Source organism: Spodoptera frugiperda, chromosome 4, assembly GCF_023101765.2.
Source record: "Spodoptera frugiperda isolate SF20-4 chromosome 4, AGI-APGP_CSIRO_Sfru_2.0, whole genome shotgun sequence".
NCBI lineage: Eukaryota > Metazoa > Arthropoda > Insecta > Lepidoptera > Noctuidae > Spodoptera > Spodoptera frugiperda.
The window spans coordinates 6846986-6856601 of NC_064215.1; positions in this window are offsets into that span (position 1 = coordinate 6846986).

A 9616-nucleotide genomic window follows, 5' to 3' on the forward strand; every position below is an offset into this window, starting at 1 on the left:
GACTCCCAGGGCGAAGGCCTAATTGACAAAACATACTCGATTACAGGCGCGTCCCTTCAACTTGGTAGTGGAAACAAATTGGAGTGCCAATGACTTTTGTAACAAAATTAATTAGGGGCCGCGTGATTTGAAATGTTTTTTGTGAGGACGTTCCTAGAGTTCAGCAAGGCGTGATTCGGTCTTTGAAAAGTGATATTGGGGTCGGAAAAATTGGTTTAAGTTTTTGTTGGATGAAATGGAATGTGGGTTACGAAAGTGCTTTTTTCATAGAAACTGTCTGAGTTTTGTGTGGTAAAATTGTGTTTTTACTTTAGTTTTTTTTTCGTCACTAATTACACTTGTTAATTTTTTTTAAAGTATGCATAAATGACTTTTTTATGGTGTAAGCCGGTAAACGAGCACAGGGATCTACTGATGGTAAACAATCACCACCACCCGAATCACTAGAGGCGTTACAAGTGCGTTGGTGGCCTTTTGGGTGTTGAGAATTGAGAAAGGGTTGTTAGGGAATTGGGAATTGGGATGAATGGGAATGGGAATGGGGTACTTGGGCCACCGGTAACCTCACTCACACGATGAAAGACAACGCCAAGATTGTTTCACGTCGGTTTTCTGTGACAGTGGTATTACTCCGGTCAAGCCGGCCCATCCGTACCGCCGAAGCATACGTTTATTTTTCTCCACCACAATGAAAAATAGTACAAATTAAATAACAATAATGATGGTGTTGTGGAGACTGGAGCCTGTACTAGGAATACCTGTGTTACACAGGTCTCCAGGCCTCTCAACTACTCTGATACAGTTAGTATACAATCACAATAACAGATCACATTGCAAGGATGGAACAAACAAATAAATGAAAAATAAATCAAAGGAAAATGAAAAATGATCAAAAGCAATTACATTAACAAAATGAAAAGACATCAAAAATTATCTACGTATTATGTGATTGATTATTTATGTGTGTGAGGATGCCTGTATAAACGGGGTGTGTGTATGTGTGTAATGTATAAGTGTAAGGGTAATATGTCAGTATATATATGTGTGATACTCCAAAACAAGTCATCTGGTGACTAGTATTTTTTTATAAAATTACTTCTAGGAGACTCTCTGTGGATTCGTAATCAAGAGATTTAAGCCAATACTGGACTTTACTCTTACAGTTAAATTTGCATGGTTTTCTCGCAGTTAATACTAGACTGTTACACATTTTGCCGAAACATTTGAGATAAATATCAGTTCTTGAACAAGGATTCTGTAACTTTGTAGGCAGCATTAACGAAAACAAGGAACAAGATTAACTTTACTTAGCGAGTAGGTCACATTGATACCGACTAATGTTTTCCTTATGCGTTTCGAATCTTTTAAAGCCATCTTGTATCTATTTAAGAAGAAAAACATCTTTGTTTTAAGATTGTTAATTCATACTATTAATTTGATTAACTTTAACAATTCGACTTTGATATCTTCATTGAGGAAAATTTTTAGTAGAAATCTATCGTCATCAGAATCGATTCAGTAAGTTATGTTTATAGGGAATTTGAAAAAAATAAAAATAAACAATCCCAGAGGATCTCTCGAGGTCTCATACCGTCGTTGTGCCGAATTTCAACCCAATAGGTTCAGTATTGTATAGTTTAAAATGTTTTAGTATTTTATTCACTCTCACTCTCACTCTCACTCTCACTCTCACTCTCACTCTCACTCTCACTCTCACACTCTCTCTCTCTCTCTCTCTCTCTCTCTCTCTCTCTCTCTCTCTCTCTCTCTCTCACTCTTATTCTTATCTCTTTCATATTCTCTTTCTCTTTCTCTTTTCTATTGTGAGAGTACCAATATGTTTTTGTACCAATACCATTAGTATCTCGTTTGCGTTAATGTTCTAATACATTTATTTTAAAACCCAATACAAATACCTTGAATATTTAATATTTTTTTTATCTGGTGTGGAATGGTGGTGTATTTATGTGTTTTAGACTTAGTCTATTTCCATACCTACATGGAACAAAATTCCTACATAAAGCTTATCATCACTTGACCAAAGAAAATGAGTATATAAGGTAGAAGTTTTTATTTACTTTGAAATGTATAAAGCATTGTGTTGTCCATCGGAATATCTGAAAGCAATATTTTTAGTAAAGGAAGACGTTAAAAAATGTTCTTCAAGTGAACTAAGTTCATCGATTTATCAACAAACCTTTACCAATCGTCTGGATTTTTGTGCGTTTGAAATATGAAGTCCGTAACAGCAAAGAAATGTAAGTAATTACTTAGATGGAAAAAGAAATCTAATATTTCACGGGATATAAATGGAAGTGGATACGTTTGTACAGTTTTTTTCGAAGTATTGTCGTTATTTTTTTATTGTTAAAATGTATTTAATCAGGATGGCAGAGTTTCCCTATGAAGTATTTATGTTATAACAGTCTACTGGACTGAAATAATCTTCTATGAATTAATAAAAATAATTTCGGTACTGGGAATTGTGCCTACGAAAGGGGGTCATTCGTCTCGAGGTAAGTCAAGTCATACCAAGCTAGTCACCAAATTGGTGCTTAAACAGATGTACCTAACCCTTATGGGTGGTAATTAACGGTAACAATAAAATTATTACAAACCTAAGTCCACCTTTGGCTGACAGATTTGAGATCGACGATTAAAAGATTCAGGTTTCACACAGTGCTACTGCCTGATCTCTCTTAAATGTATACTTGTATAGTCCCTTTATCGATTTAACGAAGAGTAGGGATAACAAATGTATTCCACTCAATTCTGCCGTCCCACAAAATTACGTAGTCTTGTAATGGAACCCTATTGACAAAAAAAAATTGCAGCATCACTTGGCAAATTAGAAAATATACCATACCACATATCGTAAGGAATTCGACTCAAAGTTAAGGTAACAATTTCGTAAACACCAATTAAACACACGCCTACATCTAAATACCCACATCAAACTGAGTAACACTACTGAAGTACTCGTCGCTTCAACCGTAAACTTGTTTCATTTAATACAGAACTTGTTTAAGCTTGCAAACTCATATACACTAAACACTCCACTTAATACAGCAAAAGTTTATTAAGCAAACAGAACTGCGCTGCACATTGTGAACGAATCGATGTTTAAAGTTGTCGATAGTGCATGTAAAGTTGATAATGTATGGTATTACAATCATGTACTAAAGGGAGTCGCTATCGCCTTTTATTGGACTGGGGTTCTTTTTATGTTGAATTAAAAATCGCTGGAAAAATCTGTGATGGCTGTTCTTTTTTTTCAAAGATTAGAGCAGTGATTTTGAGTCATTTGGTGTTTGAATGTATGAATGAAATAATTATAATATTACCTGCCACACACAGAGACTTAAAATATGCCTTAGTGACGCCTTCTTTCCAAAACAATTACTAAGGACTGGGTTAAACAACCATTAATTTACCCTGAGTACTGCAGTTAGATATTATGTCGAAAATCAACTCTTGGGAATGAGTCCTAACCACTTACATATATTTTCCATAACTAAATAGTAAGTGAGTTATTAAAAAAGAAAATTATTTCTAGGTAACGTAAAAACGACTAAAAAAATAAAACTACAGTTTATTCAAAATTCATAAAGTGTCTTTTCTTAGTACCAGAGTCGAAAGCCAAACAATATTAAGTAACTACATGAAGACGCTTCGATGAACTTCCAAAGAGTTTGTTTAAGACTAGCTTTTGATACCGACTTTTCTTATTTTATGGTAGAAATAAAATAAAAGGTCGACCTTTTAAAGGTTTAATATAGAGACCGTACAATGGTTGGAAGTGCTCGTCATGTAAGATATTAACTGAGCATGATACGAGCCCCGAGACGTTCACAATTTAGTTCCACGACGTAAAGAGAAAGAAGAATTCCTTGTGACGTAATGATGACAGACGGCCCTAAATAGGTGAAGAAATTGTACCTATTTAGGTAGAATATGAGTTACAGCCCCTCAGAATGTTATAGCTGTTTTTGGAGAACTGTTTGTAGAAGAAAATTTGATGGTAATTACGTAATACGAAATTCTAGGCTTGATATAAGCGCATACATTAAAAACTTTTATATTTTAAACAGTTTAATATTCCGTAAGACTTTCTTTACTTTGTATAAAATAACTGATAGTTCTTACAAGTTATAATAATAGTTCTTAATACATACTTTTTATGCTATATTTCTTACACTCCACATTCCTGTCTAGTCCAAGTTAGTGTTCAGAGGAATAGAAGTCTTTAGAAAATAACATCTACCGTATACCGCACAATTCTAGTATATACAATAGTATTTTTATCTTACTCATAACATTTCAACAAAAACACAATTTTAAGCAAAAACAAAGCCTTGATCAAAACCAAATTAAATTCCCAAGCTTAAAATAATCTGAACACACAAACTTATCAACAGATTTTGTCACTATGGCCGCTGTTAAATATTTTATAGGCTTTGTCCGCCGAAAATCAATTTAAGACAAGGAACTTAAAAGAAGGGGTCGCTTATCTATCTTTGGCAGCTGTGCAGAACAACTCAGTGGGCCGAGGGTCCAATGTTTTTATTAATATCGAATTTTTGTCTCTTTTCGCCTTGTTTTTCTTGAGATCAGGGAGAATATTAAGGATATTAGCTGCATAGATATTTATGTTTTATTTTTGTGGGTTAAGAATCGGGGTTGATGCTTTGTTTATTTAGTTGGGAATGATGTCGAGATTGATGAAGTGTACCTTTAGTACGAGTTTGCTTTATGTTGAAAGTAATCGAAACGAGAGCGCGTTTGGCGCTCTGATTGGCCAACTCAAATAAACCAACCAATCACAGTACTGTTTATAATGGATTCAGCCACAGAACTCGGACCTCGTGCCTACATGGAATCAAGCAATATAGTAAGACGAATTGAAATTTATAAATAAAAAGGGTATGTAAGTGATAATTTTCTTCCTGAATAATTACCACTACTTCTAAGGATTCTTACACAAAGGGCGTCAATGAGTTCAATTGCAAAGCCTAAGCTGTCTGAGCCCTTGTTTTACTTACCTTATATGCATGTCAATACAATAATTTTACAGAATTTTTCCTATGTACATTCAGCCAAGTTATTTATTATACAAGGAAGAAAATAAATAATTGTTCCATGACTTCATATTCAACTGTTCTATTTACAAGACTTATGCCAATTAAAAAAATAGTGGTTAAATAAAAATAGTTACGATGTTTAAAATTGTGGTAAAATTACTTAATACCTTTAAGCATAAAAAAGCTGGAAGTCAGAAAATGACTCATCATAGTACAATTTCTTAGAAGGAACTCTTTGCACAATATTAATTAAAAGTTTTTTTTTTTTTCTTTGAATAGAATTCCAAGAACATCGGTTTTTGTTACAAAACTGTTATAAAAATAAATGTAGTTACCCAAATCTGTCAAAATTAAAAGATAAAACGTTGATATTAAATACGGTAAAGTGAACTTCTTTCTTTTCCTAATAAGATCTAAATTTATTTGTAGATGGAGGAAGAATATATTTAACATTTTCGCTAATATTATAAATAAATGAAAAAAGCGTGATTGTTTATCTTTCTTTTAAGTCGCAACGAAGCTTTTCTATGGCATGACCGACTCACCTTATACCCTGCCTGTACCTATACCAAATTTCATCAACATTCGTTCAGTTGTTTCAGGATGATTAACGAACAAACATCCAAACAAACAAACTTTCACATTTTTAGTATTAATGTGATTTTTCCATCCGGAGATGTTTAGTGATGTTTATAGGTATAAGTATTTTGTTCCGTTGAGCACATGAGCGAAACCATAATTATACGAAAAGAATAACAAATTTTCCATTCATTTTAGAATAATATTTCTAGAGATCAATTTGTTTTCGAAACCGATACCTTTTATTCCAACATCAAATAGTTTTACTATTTACGAGTTTCAATACCATTCATTTCACCACTCTCTCTAAATTCAAAACTGAATTGTACATTTAGGAAACAAGGTTCTAATTTGCTTAAACGAATAACGCCTGCCAACAATGTGATATTAGTTGAGTAAAACAATGTTCGAACAATATCGACAGGAGCTTTAAACTCCGACCCGACTGTAGAACAATAAAACTAGAGATATTAAAGAAAATATTACCTGAAGCGAAGGTTTTATTCAACTGAAAGTGGTATATTATTGAGAAACATGTTTTCTTAGTAGATGTACTTATTATTAGTTTTATTATAAAGTATGATAGTTTTTAATACTGAAGTAAATATTATAAAAGTATACAGTTCTCTCAACAATGTACTTAAGATTAACGTCTTAATTGTTTTTATACTACATTCTGATATTTGTTACTTGCGTTTAAACAAAAAAAAATGGTAACTTATAAGGTATCGCTCCAGCTTCAATAGTGCTGCGGACTGATCCAGCTCGAAAAGTAGGAGTAGGAACGGCGTGGCTTTTTAAGACTCTGACACTCTCTCTCTAGTCTTGCCCATAGCGAGAAAAATGCATTGGATTTTTTCCCTCAAAATAACAAAAAGGCCTCGTTATAATTGTTCAAAATATTGCGAAATTTATATACAATAAGCCCGTAGCTGCTACGTTTAAGACGAACAAACAAACAGAATGATAGTGTAAACTAAAGTTGGTACTCAATAAAATACTAGCATATAAAATAAAAAGGTACAATATCTTAAGTTTACCCGCATTGATCCGTAATTCTGCTTGCTTAGATTTAATGCTAGATCCATAAAAAGAATCATTAAGTATATCGATTACGGGTAGGTAAAAATAAATGCTTACTTATTACACGACTTTGCTCTTTATTCTCACCGTGAAACTAACTCAGAACTAAATAATAAGAAAAGTAGTTATAGTAATTAGTCCCTTGTAAGTATATAAGTGAAAGATTGTAGCTTAAAATTACCATGATATGCCATGACATGCTGTTAGAACATTTATGACGATAAGATGCTCTATATTTACGTAATTTTCTTTATACAATATTATTATATATACAAGCTTACATCACTGAAATATATGAAGTATTATAAATACATAAACGAACAGGTCATAAGTATATTACCTACGTTTGGGTTCGACATAAATCGTCTGATATAGTAAGATAGTGACGTGAAAATATGTCCGCTTCATTTTGTAGTAGGTGAACCTTTGCGGTCCCCCCTCCATTACTTACGCACCTTGAGCCTCGCGAACATTGAGTTCTGAAAGAACATACTTACAAACTTTTACAATAAAAACGTTCAAGGCACTAATTTCCAGCGAAAACTTTTTTCAACCAACAATAATTCACAACGATAAAATTCACATTAAAACATAAAATAAAAACTTAGTAAAAGTTCACGATTGAAACGAACGAGAAATTATTCCACGTCTTCTAATAAACGGCCATGTTGTTGTCCCTAATAATAATAAATACCAAAAACAATTTAATTTTCACTCTCTCGGTTTTCAGACATCGAAAATGACAGTTTAATCGCTGTCATACAACATTGCGGTTTAATTACACGATCCGACCCGCGTCGCAAAGTGTTTAAGTAGAGCTGTCACATCCAAATAAAACGCCCTTTCCCACATCCAAGAGGAAAAGTCATTGGGGAAATTCGTGGGGTGCGACGCACCGGCGTGTTTTCACTCCAGCCAGTGCCGTTTTCGCCGACGCCGCGAGAGGGCGCCATCTGCGCTCCCGTACCGACCACGTGACTTGTTGCTCGAAACACAATCCCGACGCTCGCACACAAACAAAACATGCATCCCGATGCAACGTGACGTGTTTATTATGAGACCGACCACCTACAACTTACTGACATGAATTTCATAGCCAAACCCCTTTACAACCATGCTCGTCTCCTTATGCTATTAAGTTTCGTCCTCGCAATTTTACTCACCGGTGTATTTCTCCGCACCAAAAATAAGGACACACAAATCACAAGTTTGGACGATATTCAAGAGCTCGAGGACAGTACTGAATACGAGTCTATGATAAATTCGAGCGCAACGGAGCCGAGGAAAACGCGAAGAAAAGAATACCTGTACCGCCTTTTGACAAATACGACCCGTTCCCTCATACAAATGGAAATAAAAGCTAGGAGACTGGAGGAAAATATGCGTAGGATTAAGGAGAAGACTGCAGATTTATTGTGGAAGAACAAGGACAAAGCTTTGTGGCATATTCTGTTCAAGAATATAAGCAGACATATTTCAATCCGACATGAGTTCCACCAGCACGCGAGTCTGAGACGAATAATGCAGGACACTAATACCCATACACATAATAGAAAGGCGGGACGGAGAAAAGTTTTATTGCGTAGAAGAAAATAAATGCATCGATAGTTACTAAGTTTACTGATAGACGTTTGTATACAAGTTACGTGGGAGACTTTTTAAATTCTGAACTGACAATAAGCGTATTTTAAGTCGTATTGTGTTCGTTCGAAGTGCGATTGGAAGCGGAGTGCAAGCTGTTTGTATCACAGAGCACGTATGTACGATGTGTCTGTCTTATTTCTTCATGTAGCATTTTATTTTGTGGAGCTACATCTTCGCCTTGCAGGTTCTTAACGACGATACGCTCTCAGAATTATATTACTGCTCACATTTTGCTCGTAGGACGATTCCGTTCCGTCTTATGTTCGGCTCAGGTATCGTGATTAATGGTGTTCTTGATGATTTTGTTCGAGATAAAAAAGAAAATTCGAATGTTTTCCGTGGGCGGGCTGACGAAGCTAATTTTACTTTGACAAGATTAATTGATGGGGTAAAATTTTGTTTCCCTTTATTGGTGTTTTAAAGCGGTATTTTCGCTTTCGCAAAATAAGCCAGCTGAGATAATAATCATTGATCAAACATTTTTGTTCATTTAATAGCAGAAATATTTATATTTATAAATGATTAAATGAGGGTAATCAATAATAATCGCAATGTTTAATTTGAGCCTCAAAGCTTTTTCACTATATTACCGAATTGAGCCCGAAACCTTTATTCATAATAATTTTTACTGTCTGTCTCTCTTCATATAATATTATAAAATATCATTTTGCTATCAATATTTGCGTGTTATATTCTATTATTCTCTATATGTCGTCAGTATCATTATACTCTATATGCTTTCCAATACAAGTAGTATATTGAACATAGTGGCTTTGTCGAAATGATAATACCAGGGATATTGATATTGTACTCATTATTATAAGCCGAATCAATTGAATTCTGCGTATTTTGGTGTAATGATTTAATTAATTGATTTATTTGTGCAAAAACAATCCGCAATTTTTTAAAGAAAATTTAAGTAATGAAATTATTATCATTTTACGAAATACTCCTCGAAATTCAGTGTTAAATACCGACGACTTACTTTTTTGGACAAATTGTAGGTACACTGCATATTTATTTAAACATAGTATTGCCTATAGGAGTCGGATCAAATTGCACCATGATCGCATGAGATGAATCTATTAGATGTAATATAAGTCAATGTCCTTGAGACAGCTTAAGTCGTATCACGTCTAGACATTTATGTATTTAGAAATCATACTTACTGGTCTAAGTGACAACACTATACGTATATCATAGAAAAAACTACACAGTTGCACTGTGGA